Source organism: Tursiops truncatus, chromosome 7 (assembly GCF_011762595.2).
Source record: "Tursiops truncatus isolate mTurTru1 chromosome 7, mTurTru1.mat.Y, whole genome shotgun sequence".
NCBI lineage: Eukaryota > Metazoa > Chordata > Mammalia > Artiodactyla > Delphinidae > Tursiops > Tursiops truncatus.
In genome coordinates this window covers 76,726,081-76,753,543 of record NC_047040.1, presented here as the reverse complement: position 1 = coordinate 76,753,543, position 27,463 = coordinate 76,726,081, and positions in this window count along the sequence as shown.

Sequence of the window (27,463 nt, the reverse complement as noted above, 5' to 3'; positions counted from 1 at the left end):
AGAAGCCCGCGCACAACGAAGAGTTGCCCCCGCTCGCTGTAACTAGAGAAAACCCATGTGCAGCAGCGAAGACCCAACACAGCCAAAAATAAATAAATAAATTTTAAAAAAAATTATGTGTTTTGTAAATTAAGGTAATCTTGTATTAGAGAAAGCATATCTTGAAAAAAAAAATGCCTCCAGAAAATTTCAGGGACAATTAGATAAGGAAAAGCATCTTTATAGGGGGTGGGGGGAAAGCTTGTTTCACAATAATGCACTTATTTCCAAATGTTCCTGGCAAGACTTTCATAGGCTCTTAATTTTACATTCCTTTCTCCTGTGTACTTCTTTATTTCCCACCCAAAAAATGAGGTAGTGAAAAGAGGTTATAGAGCAGCAGGGAGACCTGTTGTTACACTAGGTATCTAGGCAACCAACATCCATCTAGTGTTTCATACAATGTGCTACTAAAATCTTAAATTTTTGGAGAGTGCTTTACACTTTACAAAATAGGTTCACATTTGCATGATCTCACTTGACCCCTGCCTTGTGGGGTATGCAGGAAAAATATTATCATTATTTCTATTTTGTGATTAATAATGCCAAATATGGAGTAGAATGAGACTATTTTGTATATCATAGTGAAAAGTGAAGATAAAATTTAACCCAGGAATTCTGATTCCATATCTGTTCTTCCTCTACCTCACTGCATACAGTGAACTTTCAAATAGTTGTTGGCTGACTGACTGAATAAAAATAGAATATTTTCTCACAGCTTAAAACCATATATAAATAATTTTAAGAAAATTTTAATGACTTCTCAAAAATATTATTCACTAGAAGATTATAATGTTAAGATTTTGGCCCCTGCATTTCCAATAAAATTATTATTTACTCCAATAATAAAGAAAAATGTTCCTCAACTGAGAGAAAAAATATCTACAAAATGAAATAACTTAGAACTCTGGCTAAGTATTACAAAGTTTATGTGATACTGGATAAGTATCACAAAGTTCCTTAACTGAGGAGCTGTGTTTAAACTATTTTAAACAAAGTGCTATTCCACTCAAGTTTAAGAATTATAAGATTAAAACTTGGGTGTGGTGCACATTCATATTTCCTGTTATCAAACTTGTTGAGATAATGGGTTGAGAAATGGGGGTTGATAGCATCCATTACTTAAAATGTATTAGGTGGTGGTCTTACAGTTTTTATCAAGGGAAAAGATATAATATCTGTATATCTCTTATTTTTATATCTGCTTCTGGTTACCAATATCAACATAATTTTTGCATAACATTTTAAGTACCAGTGGGTGTCTTCCTGAGTAAATGACCTGTAAGCTTTCCAGTATTATCTAGCTGATGGGGTTACAGATTGTGAAAAAAAACAATGACTGTCATAACCAAAGACAGAAGCAGCAATAGTCATCATTTCAAAATCCTTTTCTACCTCTTTTTAGTCTAGTCTACACTAGTCTATAATAGATGAAAGTTTTGTTGTATGTGTCACATAAGTCATGTATAAAGTTTGACTTGCCAAATTTTTCATTTTGGTGATATCTTGAGAGTTTAAGCAAATATATTTTGTAATAAATTTGTACATTCAAATATCTGAACCCATCATCAAAATTTGTAAAAGTATTTTACAATGAACTTGAACTTGATAATATATAAAGAGACACGTAAATTTATAGACCAAAAACCAGTGACTATGATTGATATGTGTTCCTCTGCACTCTTGCCATTAGTTTAAAAATAAAATGCAAAATGCCACCAGTTCTTCTAAATGTAATTAGTCTTATATGCATTTAGAAATCCCTTCTAGTTTCTTTACCGTCTGAAGCTGAAATTCTGATATTCTAAAATAGGAAAAAGCTATATTCAGATTAATACTATGTTATCAAAGAATTCATGATTAGGCAATAGAAAATTCATAGAAAGAATAAAAATGTTCATTTCGTTTTCTTTAAAAAAAATCTTGGGTGTAGCTATTGATAATAAAAATAAGATAGTCTAAATTTTACATATATATAAACTTATAGACCAGAAATACATATCATAGGTAGAACATAATTTTGAGAGATTATTCTTGCAATTGGATCAAATTTGAGGTTCAAATTCGTGGAGTATTTGTGCCATAGTTTGGCTTCCCTGGGAACAGATACTGAAATAACAGTTGGGGTGAAATATGTTTATTAAGGACCAACACATGTGAAGGGCAGGAAGGAGAAGCATGACCGGATAGAGGAAAAAATTAACTGACTCAGGCTCAACAAAGTCTCCATTAACCCACTGGGGAGCTTTGAAGACAGAACTGCCCTTTAGAGACTCCCACACTGAGTCAAAATGGCTGGACCTTTATAAACCTTTCTAATTTTGTCATCAGATGTGGGCTTCCATGGGAAGAACATGACATTGTGAGGAATTATTGTGAAATTATTTGTTCTAAATATTGTGCTTATGTTTGAAAGAGTCCTTATTTTTTTTTTTTTTTTTTTTTTTTTTGGGGTACGCGGGCCTCTCACTGTTGTGGCCTCTCCCGTTGCGGAGCACAGGCTCCAGAAGTGCAGGCTCAGTGGCCATGGCTCACGGGCCCAGCCGCTCCGTGGCATGTGGGATCTTCCCAGACCAGGGCACGAACCCGCATCCCCTGAATCGGCAGGCGGACTCTCAACCACTGCGCCACCAGGGAAGCCCAAGAGTCCTTATTTTTAAGAAATACTTACTGAAATATTTATGAATATAATGGCATATTGTGTGAGATTAAGATAAAATGGAAATGTTCATTGCAGCACTATTTACAATAGCCAGCACATGGAAGCAACCTAAGTGTCCATCGACAGATGAATGGATAAAGAAGATGTGGCACATATATACAATGGAATATTACTCAGCCATAAAAAGAAATGAAATTGAGTTATTTGTAGTGAGGTGGATGGACCTAGAGTCTGTCATACAGAGTGAAGTAAGTCAGAAAGAGAAAAACAAATACCAGATGCTAACACATACATGTGGAATCTAAAAAAAAAAAAAAAGGTTATGAAGAACCTAGGGGCAGGACAGGAATAAAGACGCAGATGTAGAGAATGGACTTGAGGACACGGGGGATGGGGAAGGGTAAGCTGGGACAAAGTGAGAAAGTGGCATGGACTTATATATACTACCAAATGTAAAATAGATAGCTAGTGGGAAGCAGCTGCATAGCACAGGGAGATCGGCTTAGTGCTTTGTGACCACCTAGAGGGGTGGTATAGGGAAGGTGGGAGGGAGACACAGAGGAAGGGGATATGGGGATATATGTATATGTATAGCTGATTCACTTTGTTATAAAGCAGAAACTAATACACCATTGTAAAGCAATTATACTCCAATAAAGATGTTAAAAAAAAAGTTAAAGTAGAAAAAACAAGAGAAGAACCAAGTTCAAGTGGTTTCCAATGACCAAAGATGGGACAATTTGAGCATGACACCCTGCCCCCCCAAAAGACAATAAAGTATCAAAATACCTATATATATTTTTTTTTAATAATAACCTAACCTTTTTAAATACCATCATATTGGGAGGTTACTTGGGTGCACCTACTCATTATTTTGAAAATAAATAAAGGAAACAACCTAGCACTTTTTCTGCCTCTCTTGTACAGATATATTTCAGAGTAACCAAACATTTGAGAACAATTTTTATAAGACAATTTCGGGTAATTTATGCAGAAGGAATGGTTGAATAGAAAAAATTATCATTTAGAAGCACAATAAAATAGTGGATTTAGGAAATGATCACCAAGGAATGCTCAAACATTAGGAGAAAGATTGATGGAGAAGCTAATTGATGAATCAGGTTTAAACACCTGACCCAGCTATTCAGTCTTACCTAGCTGGACAAATGTATTCCTCCTGGTAAGATGCATTAAGGCATACATGGTACCTCCTATGGAGTAGCCGCACCAGTAATTAACCCTGTGTCTGATTACATCTCTAGCTCTAATTGAGTTTATAGGAAATAGGAAAGATAGAGAAACAATATAGATAACAGCCAAATGCCAAAACAAGAACGTGGAAAATATTATAAGACGGTTTTTTTCAACAAGTAATTTCAACAAGTGACTAATATGAAAAAGAAAGGGAAGAACTATTATAAATTTAAAAAGACCTTTAAGATGTATAAACCAGATGCAATTGTGCAAATTTTGTTTGGATGCTGACTTGAACAGATCAACTATATATAGAAATTTTATCATGGAATAAGTATTAGATGATATTAACAAAATATTGTTAATTTTGGAGGTATAATAATGTCATTGTGGCTTTAAAAGTTTATTAGAAGTCTTATTTAAACTAACACACCAAAAAATGTCATAAATGAGGTTGAATGACAAATCTGGTTCAAAGGAATCTTGGCAATCGTCATTGTAAGCTAGATCCCACAAGATAAAATTTAACAGGAATAAGTGCATTGCAAACTGTCAGAATGAAGGTAAGCTAACTTAACTGCAATTTGTGAAAAAGAGCAAGCCTACATTACTTGAAGTGGATTACACTGTGTTTCTGAAGATTTTTTTAAACAGTCGATGCAAAGTCATTTTTGTTTTGTTCTCATTTCATAATAACTGAGGTTGCTTAGTTCTGCAATTTTAGTTGTATAATTAATGGGCTTGAAAATGCTGATTTTTGCTTTCTTATCATCTTAAGATGTTGAATCAGGTTCTATTGGGCATAATTTGTGCACTGTCTTGATGTCTGACATCACTGTTGCTCATCAAATGTACTTGCTATAATATGCGTGATGATCCCTCTGGATACTAGGTTGGGTAGAAAAGGTTGCTTTACGGTAGCTAGTCTGCTCCTCTTACTCCCTCCCTGGCTCATTGCTAAGTTCTCACTTCTTAGTATTTCAGCTCCTCAGGCTTGGGTCCTGCCCCCTCCCCAAATGCCCAAACAATGGAGCTCTCCAGCTCTACCTTTCCAAGTCATAGTTTAGTTTGAGTGTAGATCTGTTTCACAAGGGTAATTTCTTTGGGAGGGCTCTATTTCTTCAGAGTCTCCTTCCTTCCCCTGCTAAAATTTTATTCAGCTAGCTGAAACTGAGAGAAGGCAACACCTCATTTGAACACAAAAAACAAGGGACTATTACTGAATATAGTAATCATTTGCACAGTAATACATTTTTTTCCTATTGGATTTAAGTCTCTGAAAGTTCAGTCCTTGGCTTAGAAAATCTGAGGGTTGAGAGCAACATTTGATGCTTGCCAGTCAAGGTTTCCCAAACTTGAGTCATTAGTATAAAATCCTTTACAATTTTTACTATATGAGCACAATTACTTATAAAATATACTTCATTAAGTTAAATCCATTTTAACATAAATTTATTTAAGTAGAAAAATGTGTATCAGCACCATGATTGTATTTTTTCTTTCTTTTAAAAAGTGGCTTTGAAATATTTACAATGAGCAAAAAACAAATTTTCAACTGTGTGCGACCTAAAATTATCTTGCTTCCTACTTCTGGAGAAACTTCAGTGTAGTAGATCCACCTGCCACCTGAATTTTTGCCACCTCCACGTTACATGTGAATTCCTGCTGTCAGAGATATTTTACTCTAGTTCCCAGTCACCTAGCATGCTGTCTAGCTTAGGACTAGACATTAGGACTCAGTAAATGCTTATTAGACATGTTTATTGAATGAATAAATGCACCTAACTAGAGATATCATAATTTGAATGTTATTACCACCTTTGATAAACTTTCACTTTGAGGAGTGACATTATTGAAATAATTGCCTTTTACATCGTTCCGCACCAAATTCTCTTACTGTTCTATTGGCAAACACTGCTCTGATTTCTCTTGAGAAATAGCACAGATTTCGATTGTAAAGTTGACTTATTCATCCCCTGTAATTCATCCACCCCAAAATACTTGAGATATTAAACATATTTGTGTTTGTTAGTAGATGGAAGGTAACAGTAGCAGAAAGCAGACAGTTTCTTCATAATGGAAAGTGTTCAGTTGACTTTTAACTAAAATATGATTCCACAGGTATATTTTTCCTGTGTAAGTTATGTTTTTAAATTTTGGTATTCCCTAACAGCAACTTTTGACCCTTCCACAGTGCACTGTGACAACCGCTGTGGTCAAAATGTGTGCACATTGTCTAGTTGTCTTATCCATTTTGTTCTTTAGAATCTGCAGAGCATCAGCTGTAAATTCGGTGCTAAATAAATACGTACAGAAGTAATAAACCTGTTGGTAGAATTTTAAAATTAGCTCTTTATTACTAAGACATTTTAAATTTAATTCATAAGCCGATTAAAATGTTTAATTCCTGAGACTTTTACATTTTGTTGAACGTAGTAGGAAAGTCCTTCCAATGATAAAGTTTAAATGAAATACTGATAGAAAATTTTTATATGTGAAATCATATACCTATTAAAGGATTTACTTTAAGATATCTCTTGAATTATATTATACACTCCTTATAATACATTTGCTCACTTTGTGGCATCTACGTTAATCTCATCTCCTGGATTTCAGTCACCCTTCCCCACCCATCAATCAATGACATAATACTATAAAAAAAGCATTTTTTCAAATATTCTATTAATAAGAGTGAGATTTTTTTCTTATATGAAATAAGGTTTAAAAGCTTTCAGCTTCTAAATGTCCCAGCTTCTATAAAATGTCAGATTTTCAGTTTCCTCCTGGACAAAAATACACAAATATTCTATTCCCAGATCTTCAAGGCACCAATAACTCTAAGTGGCTTTACATAACTTGCTGTTCCTTCACTTGGGCCATTTTTCCTGATATTTAGGGTGGCAGTTTTCAAATCCATAGCTATCTACAATTCTCATGTTCATAATTTGGATCTATTTATTGGTAGTCATAAAAATCTCTCTTTTTAGAGCATTACAACGTCATCTAACATCAAAAAAACCTATACATCTCTTAAATCTGTGATTGCTTTCTTGCATGTTTGTCTGACCACCTTTGCTCTTCCATTGCTTGAGTGTGTGTGTGTGCACGCACGTGTGTGGCCATAATGTAAAAAAGTATTCTAACTGGGTAATAATAAAAAAAAAGTTTGAAAAATATTGCACTTAGCTGAGTTGCCTCCGAACAGAGAGCTGTGGGCTGTGTGAGAATAGAGACTCCTTCCTCTGTTTCTCCTGCAACCCACAGTATAGCTGGAATATTGTAGACCCTCAATGTTTGTTGAATCTTAGGCAAGAGAAAAAAGGAAACGTTGTTACAATAGTGATAAAGTTCCTCTAACCATTAAACCTCAAGACAAGTGATGCCATAAGCAATAAGGTGGGATTATTTTTGTTGTAAATGCCATCTAGGTAATTTTAAGGCTTCTATGTAGGGAAAAGAAATGTTGGGGGGAAATTCCATCATAATGAAGAATGTTATTTGAATGGGTTGAAATTTATTGAGGAAGTGGGCAACAGTCAGACTTTGGGATGTTTAAGTGAGGTTAGAGTCCTAGGGTTCAGACGGAATAGGATGTGCAGCTCCAGCTATAAGTGGCATGGATGTATATACACTACCAAATGTAAAATAGATAGCTAGTGGGAAGCAGCCGCATAGCACAGGGAGATCAGCCTGGTGCTTTGCGTCCATCTAGAGGGGTGGGATAGGGAGGGTGGGAGGGAGGGAGATGCAAGAGGGAGGAGCTATGGGGCTATATGTATATGTATAGCTGATTCACTTTGTTATAAAGCAGAAACTAACACACCATTGTAAAGCAATTATACAATTATATATAGCAATTATATAAAGATGTTAAAAAAAAAAAAAGACGGCAAGGGCTTGGAAGCTGTCACAATGTGAAAAAAATTAAGAATGACAAGAGTCTAGATCCTCAGCTGGCTCAGTGACCACATGATGAAAAAATGGAGAAAAATGGAAAAGGGGTGAATGAATCTTGTAGTAGGGTTGCAGGTGGTAGTGATCCTTCAGATGAATCTCTATGAAGTTATTGGCTTTCCCATAGGAAACCCAGAGTGTACTGAGAAAAATGTAAGATATGTTACATTTGGTTCAGTGAGGATGTTCTAGAAAAATACACAGCAAAGCCAGGTCTCAGATGGAAAGTCCAGGGTAAAGAATAGAGGATGTTATTTTTAGGCATTGGGGTAGTTATTAAAATTTTTGAACCAAAGAGCTAAGATCAGAAGTATGCATTATGGCAGTGTCCAGAATGAGCAGAAGAGGGAAGAGAATTAAGGTTGGAGTGGTAGGGAACTCTCGCAATAGATGGTAGAAATAATAACCTTAGCTATGTGAGAGGCAGAGTACTAAGCAATTTATGTGTATTGTCCCCATTTGATCTCACAGTAATCTTATGAGGTAAATAATAATTTTATCTCCATTTTACAGTAGAAGAATCTGAAGTACAGGGAGCCTGTGTGATGCACTAAGGTCAGAGTGCTAGAAGATGGGAGGGTACAGTCAGGAGGCAATGTCTGTTTGGATATTAAGACAGAGCTCTCATCCAGAGTTATAATCATTACACATTTTAGAACAAAATAACTCTGTGAATCAAGTTTTTCACAGTTTAAGTTAACTTATTTTTTAATCTCTAATTTGTTTCTTATAGCATAAACCAATTAAGCATATGTTTGAGACCAATTTGGCAGATTTCACTGTAGTGTAACAAGCCTGGGCTCTTATTATGCCTTCCATGGTGTGTCCTTTAGAGCCTTAGACACAGCCTCTGGCTGACTTTGGGTATTGATTCCAGGCAGATCTATTAATATACCCAAGTCTACGTTCTGTAGCACAGGCTTGAAGTTAATTTTTAAAGAACGAGCTTGCAGGCAGCTATATTTCTTGACCTTTCACATAGGATCATCAACAACTTATTGTCCAAAAATATAGACACCAGTCTCATTCAAGACCCCTCCAGAATTTTGGCTTATAACACTTCTCTAGCCACATCTTTTCTATTATTTTATATAAATCTTTCATTCTATCATCTGACCTAACTACCCTCTATTCTTTAAAATGCTTGAATACTATGTATCCCTTTTAATATATTCATTGCATACCTGAATCCCACTCATTCCTTCAAAATCAAGATCACCTCCCACCTCTGCTGGTGGCCGACCTCCAAGGCCCTGGGGTTGCCTTTCTGCACTCTCATAGCTCTGATTAGAAGTAGCATTTTTTAGTAATTTCATCTTTGACTCCTTTATGTGGTTAATCATATTTTTATGTGACCATATCAGTTTTAGTTCAGTAGATTATAGGCACCCCGACCCACCCAACTAGAGCAGGATCTTAGCCTTAACATTTATTTATATTTTTGAATACTATACAACACAGTAATTTCCACATAAACCTCCAATAAGTGTTCTTATTGTATCGACATCTTTAAAAGTTATCAAATTGTTTTTATTTTATTATTATTAAGTAATAGTGTATATTATATATGTATTTTTGGAGCCCCAGACTGAGGGACGACATAGATAAGATTTTAGCAAGTCATTTGGAGATTACATGCCTTACCTAAAATGGAAAACACTACTTTATAGTAGCAAATTATTCTAATGTAGGAGTGAATGTTCAGCGTTACCAGACCTTGTTTATTTTTCAAGAAATCAACACTTTCATGAGAAATTTCTTCAGTGTTGAGTATTTGCTGAAATAAGTTTTAAACACCCATGCAAGGCAAAATAAACACATCTGTTGGTCCATGTATCAGCCCACATGTTTTGCCTTCTAATGTATGTGTATCTGTCATTTCAATGTAATATTTAGAACATTGTACTCACAAGCATGATCATCATAATCTAATGCATTAGTATACATTATTTGTTCCTACAGACTAAAATGTAACCTAAAAGAAAACAGGACTTAGCACTATTACAAAATTCCATTCCATACATACATTTCAATGAGATTTGAGGAACAATTTCCTATTGCACTGAAATGCAGTAGTGGTGGGAAATGCAGCCATCAATTCTAGCATGAATTACTATACCATTTATAGAAGTATTAATATAGATATTTGTCAGGCCCTAATAGCAGTTGCCAGATTCTGTATCTGCAGTAATTAAGCATTTCTGTGAAAACCCAAGAAAATGTAATTATTGCTCTCTCTTTTTTTCCAGAGTTTAGGTTTCAGTTCAATTCAACCAACATATATTGAACATCTGCTTTGAGTGAGACCCAACAGTAGGTGCTGTAGAGAACACAAAAATGAGTAAAATGATTTACCCTCTGTTCTCATCTTCTTTGCCTATCTAAATTCTGCCTATTCCCTCAAAGCCCAAATCTTATCCAACATTCCTTGAGTCTAGTTGAGGGGTAAGACCAATACTCAAATAAGTATTATACAAAAGATATTATGGCAGGTTCTTTAAAGAAATTAACACAAAGTTATCTGGGTATATAAACATTTTAGTATATGAAAATAAGACTGCATAATTTGATAGAAAGTGTCTAGTATGAACTGAAAGCAACATTATTTAGGTTGATCATACAAACTCCCTTTGTGGAGATGATATTTGAGCAGAATTCTAGTAATAAGGGGTTAACCAGATATGTTACCAGGGAGCCAGGCAGAGGGCACAAATTTGGCATATTCTATGAATAGAAAGAAGACAAGAGTGATAAGAATCAGAGTCAGCAAGGAGAAGAGTGTTAGGAAATAAAGGTAAATCATACAGGGTCTTGTCAAGCATAAGGACTTTGGAAGTCCTTTGAAGTGTAATGGGCAGCCATTGAAGGGTTTTAGGCAAGGAACTAATACTATATAATTTACATATTTAAAAGTCCACTTTGGCTTAAGTGGATTGAGTAGATGGTATTCATTTATTGAGATAGAAAATGTGGGCAGGAGCAACAGCTGTAGAGTGTATTAGCTTTTCTGTGGTAACAAACCCCTAAATGTCTATGGTTTACCAAACCATTTCTCATTCCATGTTATCTGTCAGTTGCTGCAGTTCTGCTGTTGTGGATCTGCTCTCTGTGCCTTTTTATCACTTGGCCAGGTTGAAGGAGCAGACCCTATTTGGGACATGTTAGTCTCAAAGCAGAGAACAAAGAACAAGAGCTGGAGCCTAATTTTGAAATTGTTCTTAAAGTTTCTTCCCAGATGTGGTATAAACACATTCACTTCCATTGGTCAAAGCAAGTCACATGGCCAAGCATGACAATGGGATCACTCTCTTCTTCTCTAGGGAGCTGCAGGTCAAACAACACATGAGTTTATGTAATTCTGTTACAGAGGAGGGAGTGAATAGTTGGATATACATAGTAGTAACAATCCATCACAAGAGGTAAAGACGATAGGTTTAAATGAGAAAATGAAAAGGTGTTCATGAGAATACAGAAGAGTGCAAATCATGTAACAGGAGGAAGAGTTACCTGGGATCTAAACTTGCTTTACCACTAACAAACTTGTGACCCTGAACAAGTCACCTAACCTACCTGGGCTTTATTTTCTTCATATACAAAATAATAAAGTTATACTAGAATTAGGGAAGAGTAGCTTGGCTTTTGAGAGGCCCATCTCCCCTAATATTATAGTTCTATAGATAGTTATCTTTATGTGGTATTATTTGACTATGTATATTTTCTGTGAAAAGGATGTTCAGCTGATCAAAACACTCGAACCTGAAGAAAGATACAAAAAACAACTAGGGAAAAATGACTTTTAATGTGTACGGTCAGCTTTTAAAATTCTGCATACATACATGCTGAGGCACATAGAATCCCCAAGTTTAATAAATCCCTTTTTTTATTTCCATTTTTTTCAATTAAAGCATACTGATATAACAAGAAAACCGATACAAAGGAACAATTAATAGTCTCTAAACAACCCTGTAAATACTTGATGTTTACTCCCTGGTATGAATCCTTCCATGTTATTTTCCATGAATATGCAAGCATATATAGCCACTTCTATAAATGCGTAATTTAAATCATGCTTACTCTTTACAAAAAGGATGATGCAAATAAATTTAGACCAAATAGGGCTTCCCTGGTGGCGCAGTGGTTGAGAGTCCGCTTGCCGATGCAGGGGACACGGGTTCGTGCCCCGGTCCGGGAAGATCCCACATGCCGCAGAGCAGCTGGGCCCGTGAGCCATGGCCGCTGGGCCTGCGCGTCCGGAGCCTGTGCTCTGCAACGGGAGAGGCCACAACAGTGAGAGGCCAGTGTACCGCAAAAAAAAAAAAAAAAAAAAAAAAAAAAATTTAGACCAAACATATTTTCCACAACGGTTTTTCTCCTATGTAATATGTTGTGAAGACCCTTTCAGAGTAGTATACATTATGTACTAATTTATCTTCACTTGCTTTATAATTGTTCATTGTGTGAATACACCGTAATGCATTTGACCATTCACCTATTGAAGCACATTAGGATTTTCTTCATAAATTTTTTATTATAAAACATTAATATAAATATCTTTGCAGATAATTGTTAACATGTTACTGCCTCTATTTTTTTATGATAGATTCTCCCAAGCGGGATTTCTGTGCCAAGGGTATGTGCACCCTGTTTTGTTGGAGTAGTGAATGTCATGATTCATTGCACAGATCTCCCCTCCAGGGTTATGGCATTCATTTCCCAGCTGCTGGGAATGTTGATGGCCAACTTCTCTCAGCTGAGTTCCTCTCTGGATGAACAGAGCTGAATAACCCAAAAATTATTGGACTATGACCCAAAAGTTATTGGGTTATGAAAGTTCATGCCCCTATCAAGAGTGCATTTCACATCTAATGACTGATTGATGCAGGGGTATAAATGTCTAGTCTTCTTGCTCCAAACTGGGACAAGTCTAAAGGGCCATCCCAGCTCTAGATCTCCCAGTATGGTTGGCTGTGTCTTTGTTGCAATTGCAACAAAGTTCAACTACTCCATTTGCCCAATTTGGCTTCCTTCATTCCCTCACAGGTACTTATACCGAGAGTATTCTCCAACAGACTGCTGCATGTTAATCCCACTAGTCTCCATCTTTGTTCCCCAGGGTGCCCAGCCTGTGACAGTGACAGATTGATTTCCGTATTGACTATTTAGATCTTTCTGATAATCAGGAAGTCAAGACTACAACATTGCTCTGTAGACTTCTTAACAAAGTGCAGTTACCATAGAATGGAGCATCCTGTCACTCAGACTTCCTCAGCAGCAATTTGTCTCTTGGTTTTACTGAGTCTTCTCTAATGAAAATTCACTACAATAAATGATTTGTTCACTTTGTCCAAATAATAATCATCTTCAGTAATCAAAGTGCCTGGTTTAGGATAGTTATATAAATCATTTATTTGATATCAGTTGTCTTCAGAGAGATAAGGGTTTACTACTTACAATAAATGAAGCAAATGTTTACAAAGTATTTACAAAGCCAGAATTTATATTTATTAGGTATACAAAACCAAAAGACAAAGTTTTTATGATTTACCCTCATTTTTCTGTGTTCAGCTAGATTTCTATCATTTTGTCTGAAACCTCAATACTATTTCTCAGAGTCAGACTATTAAGTAGGAACTTTCTTAATAGTGGGAAGCAATCCATTCCCATAGCAACCCTTTCAAGGTGCTCCCCAGCTCTCCTGTCAGTGATACACATAGACCCACTCAGGGAGACTTGTGAAAGGAAGATGGAGGGAAAAGAGCAAGGGTGGGAAGAAGGAACTCTTAGAAGCAACAATAAAAATAAACGCCAGGATTGCTTTTACTGTGAGATTGAATATCTGGCAATAATTTTGTTAAGATATTTGATGTTCCAGTAGACACAGCTAATTTGAGAAGTTTCTATAATTATTAACTCTTCCCTTTAAAAGTGTAATGATAATACAAAATGAGTGTATCCAGAAGCATATAAAATGTACTCAGTAAAATCAGCAGAGAAGTATGGTATAATAACTACAATGTTATACAACTAGACTTTTCAAGATTTCCTTTAAGTAAGTAAGAGGGGGCCGATATGGAAAGACTATACTTTAAGTTGATAAGCTTCCTTGCAATGTGCTGACAATAAATCACTAATTAATTTTGGCCATGTCAGAAAAAAAGTGAAAAGAAAATGTTTACTGAGCTTTAAGCTATTCCGTGTACTGCACAGAAATACAATAGATCGATTTCATTACCTGAAAGTAAATGATTGACATTTTGAGTGTCAGTGTGAAATATGACTGCAACAAATCTCATCCAGTTAGAGAATTCCCCCCCCCAAAGAACAATCTTCTGTAGCTCTATGCTGAGGGACAGCATCGTGCTTATGATAATAAACTAAATGGCAGCAGCTGATGGTAGAGTGTTCTTCCTTTATTATCAACATCTTGCCCTGCTAATGAGCTCAACTTCACCCTGGGAGAGCTGTCTATTTGGGGCAGGGGAAGTTACTCTTTCTTCTTGCCAGCTTGTTTCTAATTCCTTCCTGAAAAGAAAATGTCAGTCATGCTTAATTGCATTAAATTAGGTGTGATAGTTTAAAACAGCACCAGGTCTTCCTAAAGCTCAACTAAATCACTCAAATTCTCACTTCTTTCTGAAGCCCCACGTTGGGGCTTTAGGTCATGTCTAAGAAGTGTCCCTGTAGGGAATTAACATGGTGTATGTGTCCAAGGCACCTAACTTCATTTTCTGACCACGTGTCATAATCATTTTCAAGAGGAATTAAATACCACCATGTGTATGGAGCTCTTCTAGGAACAAGCCAGAACAGCAGACACCTGGTATGGCTCTTTTGTAGAATTCGGAACCAGACAATAGGGTTGGTCACATGCACAAGTGTAGTGATGAATATAAAGTCTTTATTAATTTGAATTTGACTCATTTGGGATCACTAATCATTCATGCCACAGATCTTATCTCATCTTTGAAGAAATAATTGCTGAGAAGAGTAATACCAAAGATTTCACAAAGCAAGCTTACCTACACAGAGAAATATGCTTTCCAAACATAGATGTATTTATTTCTGCATTCATTTATGTATGAATTCATTCATTCAACCTTAGTTCTAAATGTTTATTGAATGCCTTCAATGATCATAGAGGGATGTTAGAGGATCTGAAGTGATATACACTAAAGTAAGGTGAAACAACTATAGTCTTCGAGAAGCTGGTCATTTAGCTAGGGCTTATAGATATTTGTTAATAAAACTGACTTAAACTAATAGGACATATTCTTTCAAAAATTTTTTGACTTGTTTACTTTTGAGTTTAAAGTTTGGTTTTGCAGAATAAAGTTTTATTTTTTATCTAAACTGAGCTGCTTCATTCTAGCTGATATTCACAATTAATTCCAAGAGATGTATTATTTATTATTATGTTATCTGAATTTTACAGATGCAGGTAACAGATTCTGAGATAAACAGCATTCACAAAAAATGCATATGTATACTGTCCAAATATAGGTATGCATTAATTTTGAGGGCATTTATCATAGTACCAGGTACAAAATATGCATTTAATATGTTGATTTTGCCAATAAAATTTTGAGAGAAAAGAATACTTTATTTCAGTATTGCAGTCAACTAGCTCAGCTTAACTTATAGAATTTTTCTCAATTTATTTTCCATAATAGACTTTGAACTTTCTCAGAATTCTCATTTCATTTTATAGCCTAGTCTCTCTGTCCCATCTGGGTATACACCTGAAAGAGGTGTGAGTCTTAGGAAAGGGGTCATTGTAGCATGTAACTTCTATATTGCTGATAAAGACATTCTCTCTATTAGACATTCTATCTAAGACATTCTGTCTATACTACAGCAGCAAAAGTAAAGTCACTTTTGAACTTTATCTGTTTCTGCACAATTAAGGCATTAAAGGAAGATCTTAATTTCTACTAAGATAAATGAAAATGAAGTCATTTATATTCCTGTCTTAGTTCATCCAGCTATCAGTCTACCTGTCTATTTGTCCACCTGTCCAGCCAGACAGCCATTCAGTCACCTATCTATCTATGCCACTAATAACGTCTGTTCAGTAAAGTGTCGTAAATTTAGGGGTAGAAATACAAGATACATTCACTGCATTAAAAAAAACCATAATTGGGGTAGAGGGAGAATAACATAAATCAGACTTGTTATAATTTAAGACAGTAGATAGAGAGGGCAATTTGAATTTAATGAATAACTTGATGACTCAAGAAAGGGAAAAATTCACCTCTAGGAGAAGGCATTTGGATATGCTTTTTGAAATCTAAAGTACCTTAATATTTGTTGAATGAGTGAATGAATGCATAAAGAAAGAAATGAATAATAATTAAAGCACAATCTAAAAATAACAGAATCTTGATAGGAAGAGGCACAAGCTTAAGATATCACTGGAGCAAAAAGCAATGTAAGTACTACTGCTCATACTTTTGAAAACACAAGGTAATTGGAAAATTGTGGGTAGTCTAAACTAACAGGAGTGTAGAGAATGTGAAAGGAATCAAAGTCCATTATCACAGTTTGTAAAAATATGGTCCCAGTTTCCGCAACATTCTTCCATCAGAGGTTAGGGTCGGTATATACACTTCCCTCGAAACAAGTCAAGCTTGTGACTGCTTTGACCAGTAGAGGACAGTGGAACTTCTGAAGCCAGGTCATAAGAGAGAGACCATGCAGCTTCTTTCTAGTTCTATTAGGTTATTCACTCTGGTGAACGCCAGCCACCATGTAAAAAATATGACCACCCAAGACTGCTGCACTGGGTGGTGGTCAGGCATTGGAGTTGATAGCCCACCTGAACTCCAGCCTCACCTACCAGCCCTGTCAGCAAACCATTTTTTACAGCCCGGGCAGCCCACTGCCACTCCTGCCAACAGCTAACTGCAACCAAATGAAAATTTCCCAGGTGGGCCCTTCCCACCTTCCTGACCCACATATAGTGAGCAAAATAAAATAGTTGTTATTTTATACCACTAGGTTGTGCACTTTTATAGGCAGCAATAGTAACTACACTAGTAACTCCAATAAGATTTTGGTACCAAAAATTGAATCCAGACTCACACAAATATTAAATACCTGGCCAGTCTGGGCTTCTCAAGCCAATCAACAGGCTAGGAAGAGGTTTACTCTGCTAGCTGGGTTGATTGATCCTGACTTTTAAAGAAAAACTGGGATGCTTTACATGCCTAAATTACAGAGGAGAATGTTTAGAATAAAGATCCTCTGAAGTCTCTCCTCTTATGTCCTGTCGTAAAAGTCAACAACAACAAAAAAGCTACAACCCAACACAGGCAGTACTACTAATGTCCCAGTACTACTAGTGTCCCAAATGAGGATTTGGGTCACTCCACCTGGCAAGAAACCACGATCAGCTGAAGTGCTTACTGAAGGAAAAGAGAATTTAGAATGGGTAACAGAAAAAGAAAATGATAAATATCAGCTCAACCACATGATAAGTTGCAAAAATCAGAATCTGCAATAGTTATGAATATTTATTAATTTTCATATGAATATATATGGGTAACACGAGTCAATTCTCTTCCCCTACCACATCCCCCTATTTAACATAGACTGTATTAACAGCTGCCAACATCGTATCTCTTTATTTAAATTACAGATATCAAAAGGGAAGAGTGACTCAGAAGAAAAATAAGCATTGTCCAAAGATGGATAAAGGGACTTGATATCTTTTTTTTAGGGGAGAGGGTCAGACGTTTTTGGTTGTATGTGGCATAATTGCATCATACTGAGTAAAAACACAATTTGGCTATTGTATTTACTTGGAGCCTTTAGGTATGATTAAATGAATGGTTTAAGATGGTATAATGCTAGATTGTCAAGGGATAGACTCTGGTGGCTTTGTGTTATGTCAGCTTAGCTAAGTTGGAACTATATTTTCCAGAATTCCCTTCCTATATGCTTCCTAGTAGGCCACAAGAGAAATTAACTCAGGGTTTGGAAAGTGAAAGTGAAGCAGCAGCCATCTCTTTATGCTCAGTAGGTCAAAATGGATCCAGGCATTGTTCAAGCCCACGCACATTGCTGAGTCTGCTGGTTCACCTTGTTTGTGTGAGGCAGTGTTTGTTTCAGCAGCTTCCCAGGTCCTATTGGAGATCCTCCTGTTGGATCAGTTTCTTTGAATTCTGGGCCAGGTGCATGACCAGTTGTGGAGGAAAGAGAGCCAGCTTATCATGAGTACCATCTCTATCACCATGATTGGAGATTGTGAGAGACAGGCGTGGGTACCAGTTTGTCTTTGGAAGTTCCTGTTTGTTTTCTTCATGGATTCCAGCTTTTCCTTGTTTCCAACTATGTACATTACATTTCCTTCCCAACCTCCAGCCCTGCTGATGATAAGAAGGCACCAGATGCAGGGGCAACAGAATTACACTAGATTGCCTAAGTAGCTCCCATGACTGCTTAGAGATTAATTTCTATAATAAATCTCATATTCTGTAATACCCATAGTGATTCTGCTTCTCTGATCAAACACTGACTGTTAAGATTTCAGAAACATATAACAATAGTTTGATGAAGAAAACTCTAGACTTGTATTTTTCTCCTGTCTGTATCATTGATCCACTAAATATATCATGGCAAACATGTTTGCCTCAATTTCTTCATGTGTAAAATCAGAAGATAAACTCAATCCATTCCAGAAATTTGCACATTTTATGCATAATCTACATCATTCATTTGTATATCTTCAGTTTTGACAAATCTATCCAATTCGAGTCCTTTTCTGAGATTGCCTTCACCTGGTTATCCTTCCCACAAATTCAGGATCTTCCTTTTCATAAATCTTCTCTTCTGCCTTTTTAAAAAATGAAATATAGGTGACATATAATATTATATTAGTTTCAGGTGTACAACATAGTGACTTGACATTTATATACATTACAAATTGACCACCATAAGTTTAGTAACCATCTGTCACATACAAAGTTATTGCAATATCATTGACTTTATTCCCTGTGCTGTATGCCACATCATTGTGACTTATTTATTCTTTAACTGGAACTTTGTACCTCTTAATCTCCTTTATCTATTTTGCCTAACCTCCCAATCCTCACTCCCAACTCCTCTGGCAACCATCAGTTTGTTACCTGTAACTATGAATCTATTTTTTGTTTTTGTTTCTTTTAGATTCCACATATAAATGAAATCATATGGTATTTGTCTTTGTCTGACTTATTTCACTCAGCATAATGCCCTCTATGTCTATCCATGTTGTCATAAATGGCATGATTTCATTCTTTTTTATAGCTGAGTAATACACCCTTGTAATACACAATATATATATACACACCACATCTTCTTTATCCATTCTTCTGTTGATAGAAACTTAGGTTACTTCCATATGTTGGCTATTGTGAGTAATGTTGCAATGAACATGGGAGTGCAGATATCTCTTCTGGCCTGTAAAGTTGCTGCTGAAAAATCAGCTGATAGTCTAATGGGGGTTCCCTTGTACATAACAAGTTGTTTTTCTCTTGCTGCCTTTAAGATTCTCTCTTTATCTCCAACTTTTGACATTTTAATTGTAATGTGTCTTGATGTACATCTTTTTGGGTTCATCTTGTTTGGGACTCTCTGTGTTCTCTGGACTTGGATGTCTGTTTGCTTTGCCAGGAATTTTTAAGGAATTTTTCAGCTGTTATTTCTTCATGTAGGTTTTCTGTCCTTTTCTCTCTCTCTTCTGCTTCTGAGATCTCTATAATGTGAATGTTAGTATACTTGCTGTTTTCCCAGAGGTCCTTTATAGTATCCTCTTTTTTTAAATAAAAAGTTTTTTAATATTCCAATTAGTTGATTTCCACTACCCTGTCTTCCAGATCACTGATCATTCTTCTACATCCTCTAATCTCCTGTTGATTCCCTGTAGTGTATTTTTCATACAATTATTGTATTATTCAGTTCCAATTGGTTATTTTTTATATTTTCTATCACTTTGTTGAAGTTCACACTGAGTTCATCGAACATTTTTATAACTATTACTTTTAACTCTATATCTCGTAAATCACTTATCTCCATTTTATTTCATTCTTTATCTGAGGTTTTGTCTTGTTCTTTCCATTGAAAGATATTCCCTTGTCTCCTCATTTTGCATAACTCTCTATGTTTGTTTCTATGTATTAGGTATATGACCCCCAGCCCTGCTGTCTATGAGGCCTGGCTGCAAATGCTGCAGATGCATGCTGATAAGTAAGGTTGGCTCTGGTGCAACTGGCTGTGACTTTGTAGGGACACCAGTCCTGGCCATGGTTGCCTGCTGGGTGGGGCACTGTGACAGCCAATTTGGAAGGGCAGGTCCTCAGGGGAGTGCTGGAGTTGGGTACATAGCATTAGCTAGGCTGATGAGGAGTGAAAGAAATGGTGCCCATCAGTACCTGGGCCAGCTAGGTGAAAGGAGATTTAAAAAATAAAAAAATGAAAATGACTCTAGTCCCACTTCTATTCCCAGAGAAAATTCCACCAGCTCCCTGCCCTTCCAACACACACCCTAAAATTATTCAACAAATCTCCTTCTCATATGACCCAGGCACTTTCAAGGTGTTGCCTCTATGCTGGGGCTTGGTGCAAGTGAGTTTGTTCACAAGCCCTTCAAGAGCAGAGTCTTGGTTTCCCATAGCCCTCTGGCTTTCCCTGATATAAGCCCCACTGGTTAGCTACATATTATGGAGGCTCTTCTTCCTGGTGCAAGTCCCCAGGATAGGGATCCCAACATGGAGCTTGGACCCCTCACTCCTGGGGGGAACTCCTGCAGCTGATGATATTTCTCCACTTGTGGTCACTGCACCAGGAGTGCCTAGACCAACCATGTGTCTGCCCCTCCTACCCATATCAATGTGGCCTTTTCTTTATATCCTCAGTTATAGAAAATCTGTTCTGCTCATCTTCAGGTCATTCTCAGGGCATGGTTCTATATGTAGCTGTAGTTTTGTGTATCTGTAGGAGGAGGTGAGCTCAGGATCTTCCTACTCTGTCATCTTGAGCTGGACTCCTCTTCTGCCTATTTTTTAAAGCTGTTAATGGTGTCACTCTTTTCCTAGTAGTCCAGACCTCAACAGATGAGTTTAATTCTGCAAATCGTTGTCAGTTTGGTTCTGCAAATCCTTTGAATTTGGGCTATGATATGGCTGTCTCTCATGTGCATTCTTTCCCAATTATCTCCCTATCCCCACACTCCATCCTTCAATCACAGTCTAAATTGAGTTTCTTTCATGAATCTTGCTTAAACTTCCTCAATACACTCCCATACCTGCAAAACAATTCCGCTCTAATATAATCCTTCATTATTCTAAACTCCATAACATAGTTTTTCTCTTATGCAGAGTTTATCATCTGCCCAAGATTTTATTGTTCTATGTATTTATCACCTGTCCTCTACCTCCATCCCAAAAGACTATGGGTAGAGATCATGTTTCATCCTCGAATAAGAAGGCACTAAGTAATTTTTGAATGAACAAATGAATGAATAAATGAATAAATGTAGGAAAAGATGTGGGAAAGGAAAAGAAGTTTAAGAATAAAACGAGTGGAGTACATTGTGGAGTGAAGTGGGTAAATGTTTTATCATGCCATGTGATAAATGAGAAGTGGAGTTATGAAAAGATAACTGCTGTTTTATCTCTTGTCCTATATATAGAGAAAATAAATGTGCCTATTTCCACTACCCAAAAGAAAGTCAACAAAAAGATTTCTTCCCTACCTGGAGAAAAAATAGATTAGAATTTTTAAAAATAGAATACAATAAACAGCAGTTAGATGTATTTTTTTATATATATATATATATATATGATTAGAATTTATATAAAATAGAGTGGAAATATGCTCAATGTGTAAATGTGTAAGTGGTAAGAATACAGAAATTATGGATTCCTCTCTCCACATAAATTTTGCACAGATGCATAGCCACCTTCAAAGAATAACAGAATATCATCTCGCACTGGTCAGAATGGCCATCATCAAAAAATCTAGAAACAATGAATGCTGGAGAGGGTGTACTGTTGGTGGGAATGTAAATTGACACAGCCACTATGGAGAACAGTATGGAGGTTCCTTAAAAAACTAAAAATAGAACTACCATACAATCCAGCAATCCCACTACTGGGCATATACCCTAAGAAAACCATAATTCAGAAAGAGTCATGTACCACAATGTTCATTGCAGCTCTATTTACAATAACCAGGACATGGAAGCAACCTAAGTGTCCATCAACAGATGAATGGATAAAGAAGATGTGGCACATATATACAATGGAATATCACTCAGCCGTAAAAAGAAACGAAATTGAGTTATTTGTAGTGAGGTGGATGGACCTAGAGTCTTTCATACAGAGTGAAGTAAGTCAGAAAGAGAAAAACAAATACTGTATGCTAACACATATATATGGAATCTAAGAAGAAAAAAAAAAAAAAGGTCATGAAGAACCTAGGGGCAAGACAGGAATAAAGACACAGACCTACTAGAGAATGGACTTGAGGATATGGGGAGGGGGAAGGGTAAGCTGTGACAAAGTGAGAGAGTGGCATGGACATATATACACTACCAAACGTAAAATAGATAGCTAGTGGGAAGCAGCTGCCTAGCACAGGGAGATCAGCTGGGTGCTTTGTGACCACCTAGAGGGGTGGGATAGCGAGGGTGGGAGGGAGTGAGATGCAAGAGGGAAGAGATATGGGAACATATGTATATGTATAACTGATTCACTTTGTTATAAAGCAGAAACTAACCCACCATTGTAAAGCAATTATACTCCAATAAAGATGTTAAAAAAAAAAAAGAAAAACAGAGTGCCCATAGGCTGTCTTAAACTTGATCACCTCTGACTTAAGCATGAATAAATGCATTTCCAGACAGTTGCTTACAAAGTCAGTTAGAGTGACCATGAATGTTCTAATTGTCTTTATGGAATTTTTTTTTTTTTTTACCTCTCTGCCCATGTGACCCACATTCTGTATGTTCCCAGACCAGCCCCTTTCTTTCATTCAAGACTATAATACTTGCCCATCCTATGAGAGGGCTACTGTGCATGAATATCTTACCATGTTGCTATTTTTACGATGTACTTCTAAACAATGATTAGAAGTACACTGTACATAAAACCCAGATACAATTAGTATTAGTTTGCTAGGAATAATAGCCTTTAGTGATGCTAGATAACTTCTTTTTACTTCCCAGGCCTTTGGCCAAAACACTACTTCTGACCCTGAGAAGATAAGGTTATAAAGAGAAGTCCTCCAACAAACTAGTGCAACTCCACCAAATTTCCTGGGGACATTCCTATGGTAAATCCTTGATAAAGCTAGAAGAATTGCTCCATCCTGTCTGTCATGGATAGAGACACTTTGTGAAGGGGAAAATAAGAACAGACCCTCAGTCCTACAGGGATTACACCTGGCATAAACTGCTAAAAAATTTTTGATAAATGGTACCTCTCAAGGGTTTAAACAAACCAAGTAGTTACAGGATTCTGTGCTGAAAAGACCAGATTCTGACCTTGAATTATGTCATAGTAATATCAGTCTTAGAGATATTTGGAAGACTAAACTACTTCTCTGCAGTTTTGTTACCATTCCTGTAATCTTCTCTGGAATATTATTCTACCAATTATTTCCTCACTTTAATATTCTCCTCTTCAGGAGTGATGACATCCCTTGAATCTACAGATATGCTCACCTCCTCACTCCTCATCATTTAAAAAAAACAAGAAAAAAACAAAAAAAAGACAACAAAACTTTCCTCTTCATGCTACTGCACCATTCTCAATTTCCCTTCAATGTCCCTCCTCAGAATAATCTTCATTCACTATCTCTGTTTCCACATTCTGTTCCTCTGTCACCCACTCTTTGACACTTTGCAATCTGTTTTCTGTTCTCAACATCCTACTAAAATGCTCTTTTTATCATTCAGCATATCATGATCTCCTGTGAAACCTAGTGGCTGTGTGCTAGGATCTGAGCCTCATTCCAAAAGTTCACATTTAGGAGATACACACCAAAGGAATGATGTCAGGTTTTTCTTCACAAGACAAAAATGGTCTGGGATTAAAATGCTACAGAGCATAGAGTTCTTATACACATATGCACAAGTAAGTCTCTATCACTGAATCCTCAGTTTCAGGAGATAATCCTTGATACAGTTTTCAAGCTATTTCTCCTATGCACCAGAACTGGATGGTGTGGACCACTTTCTGTTGAATAAGGTTATTGGGCATTCTTGCTCTAGCATCTAAGCATCATCCTGAATGTTCAGTGTTATGACATACACACTGGTATGCACTATATGCTATTTCTTTTTACAGAATTACATTGAGATCATCAGAGTGCATGTTTGGAGGCTTGCCTATAGATGCCTCATGAACTCTTCTTTATCCATATCTGTTTTGTTTTTTGCCATATTTGTGACATTTGTTTAACAGTGGAAAGTGTTAATATCCCCTTCTTTGAGTCTCCAGTTTCTCTTCTTTAAACTTCTCTTGTTACATATGATCACCCAAGGTTGTATAATATCCGAGTAACAATTACCTCTTATTTTATACTCACTCCCTTGACTATTTTATAATTCAGCCATCACCTTTATACAGATTCCTACCTAAATCAGTATCTTACAAAGGCCTTCCCTTTTGAACTCCAGCTCAGATTTCCAACTGCTTACTTGACTTACCCACGTGCGTATACTACTATTTGTGCAAACTATGCACACTTCTCTATCCTCCAAAGGCAGTAAGAAAACCCGACCTCATGTAAATACATGTAAAACAAATTGATTGTGTAGTTCCTTAGAAATTTGTATTCAACATTTTCATCATTGATTGGGTGAGACCCCAAGTGACTTTCTCACAAAATCTACAGATAAACGGATAGTGTACCATTGTTATGTATGACCAACTTGTTGTCTTGAAATATTTAGCAGGTTGAAATTATTTGATTTGTATAATAATATAAGATGTAATTGGGAGAAAGTTTAAATCCTACTTTTGGTTCTGAAGCATGCGCCCACACGCACACACACACACACACGCACACACACACAGCTACAGAATATGTTGTCATGGTTGAACAGTATGGCTCAATGTTCTAAAGCAACAAGACTCCTGTCCAATTTAATTAGAAATGAAGTGACCAGAAGGGAGAGCATGACTTTCTCTGTGCTGGATCGATACAACACATCTCTATTAACGTATTTAGTTATAGTTTCTACACTTAAAGATCTTGCACAATTGGAAAGAAGTATTTTATGAAAGCCAAGTAAATGATTAGGAAAAAGGGAAAACAATGCTGAGAATACTTTGCTTGAGGGAGAATCACAAAAGCTCCATTAACTGATTTCAAATACTTAAAAGGTTTTGATATAGATCAGGGAGATGTACAGCATACTGAATAATGCTCAAGTGCTGATATCAAGCAATCTTGGTCATGACCTTCCATAGTTGTATGAAATTTGAGCAATTCATTTAAATCTCCAACCTTTAGTTCCTACAACTTCATTAAACGACTGGAAGAATTAAAATGAGAAATATAGGTGAAGTCCTAGGCATTGTGCCTGACACGTATTAAGTGGTCAATAATTGTTAGTTATACTTATCAGTGAGTGAAATAGCTTAAAAAAGTTTTCATAAAAAAGTATAGTTTGTATGTACATAATTGGAAAGTTTAACTTCAAGAAATTTCTCTTGATAAAGTTCAAGATTATCTTCATCTCAACAACTTCTCACTGCTTTTGAGGGGATTAATGAATTGTATTGTACAATATCTACTGTCTGTTATAATTCTTATCTATTATGATTCTCCAGTGTTAGTTATCTAATATATTTTTTGGAAGGAATGACTAGATAAACATAATAACAACTCCAGTGAGAGAAATGCCCTTGCCCTTTTGATGCCTCTTAAACTGTACCACCACACCAAGGAGGCCATTGCTGCCTTCAGATGCAATCTGCTTAGGTAGGTTTGAACTCAATGGTAAAAATATCTTTTGCCAGTCTTTATGATTTCTAAGCTTTTGAGAATAACTTCTTCTTCTAGGATCTGTATATCCTCAGTGGTATGTTTTGACACCTCCTAGGAGCTTTTGTGTTTTCATTTCAAACCTGTGATGTTAGAAAGAAGCAAATAAATGGATAAAACTAAGTAACAACATAAGGAAAAAATATATTTTTTTATATTTCTTTAATTTTGTATATATATGATGGATGTTCACTAACCTTACTGTGGTAATCATTTCATGATGGATGTAAGTCAAATCGTTATGCTGTACACCATAAACTTATACAGTGCTGTATGTCAATTATATCTCAATAAAACTGGACAAAAGAAATAAAAATTTCAAATGTATAACAAAATTGAATCATTTTCCCAGAAGAAGCACCTAGAAAATAAAAAAACTTCATAAATTGTCCATACTGAATAATAAAATGTTGAAAGCCGACTTCAAAGAGTAAAAACAAACAAACAAACAAAAAAAACTAAGTAACAAGAAAAAATTACCCCTCACATTTAACTACCACTCTCCTTCAGAAACTGGAAATCAGCATTTAAAAGATCACCTAGGAGTGATAGGTGATTTTGATGAAATCAAAGGTAGGAGTTTTTGATGAAATCATCAGCTCTTACTGACATATCAGTATTTCCTCTTCACGATAAGAATACAGAGGCCAGTAAAATAGTCAAAGCTTTTATTTATAAAGTTTTATATCATTTTACAGTTAGCTTGGGAGAAATTAAAATTTGACATAGGTAACACAGAAGTGATACAGTGGAAGCAATGGAATCAAATTTGTTATGATAATTATTAGTGTGAATTTATGTATGTTTTCTTCATGTTGTTTTCCCATTGTTCATTGTTCCTAGCCTATTTCCGTAACAGTTGTCTGGGGTATTGTGTCTGTATTATGTCTCTTTTGACTATCATTATGCATGAACTCCTCATTGCTTCACAGGGGAAAGTGGACTATTTTATTCCAACTAAATGCTACAAAAGGGATAATTAACCTAATTTTTTTTTTCTGCTTGAGAATCGCATCACATTACATATGAAAATTTTTAACTTGGGTATCAGGGAGCTCCATTAAGCATTCAACCATGCAGGATGGTGACAAGTGGTGTGAAACATCATTAGAACACATTTATTTTGGCTTCAGTGATTCTCTCAAATTATTTGTTTGTTCTTGATTGACTTCATTGTTGATAGTGTCAGAAGAAGAAATATTCACCACATCTTCAAAATTCACTGTATTTCTTTTCTACCTTAAATTTTTTTTCTTTTTATGGAGCCTGGCACTCACTCGTATCAGTATATTGTTTTCATCTGCATAACGATTAATAGTAATTTACTAAATCTTTGATCCTGATGGAATTTCAGTAATTCTTTAGTGCAATAACTTGCAGCCGAGTGAAAAACACCAACCCTATCAAAAGCAAATGATTTAGCATATACGGAAGAATCTCTCTGTCGGCTTCCAAATGTAAGTACGTTAAGATACATCCTAAAAGCACAGATTGCCTTTAAAAGTTATAAAATATAGGAAATAGGAAGAAAAGACAGTATGGGGTATATTCTTTATACATATCCTTTCACATTCTGGCTTA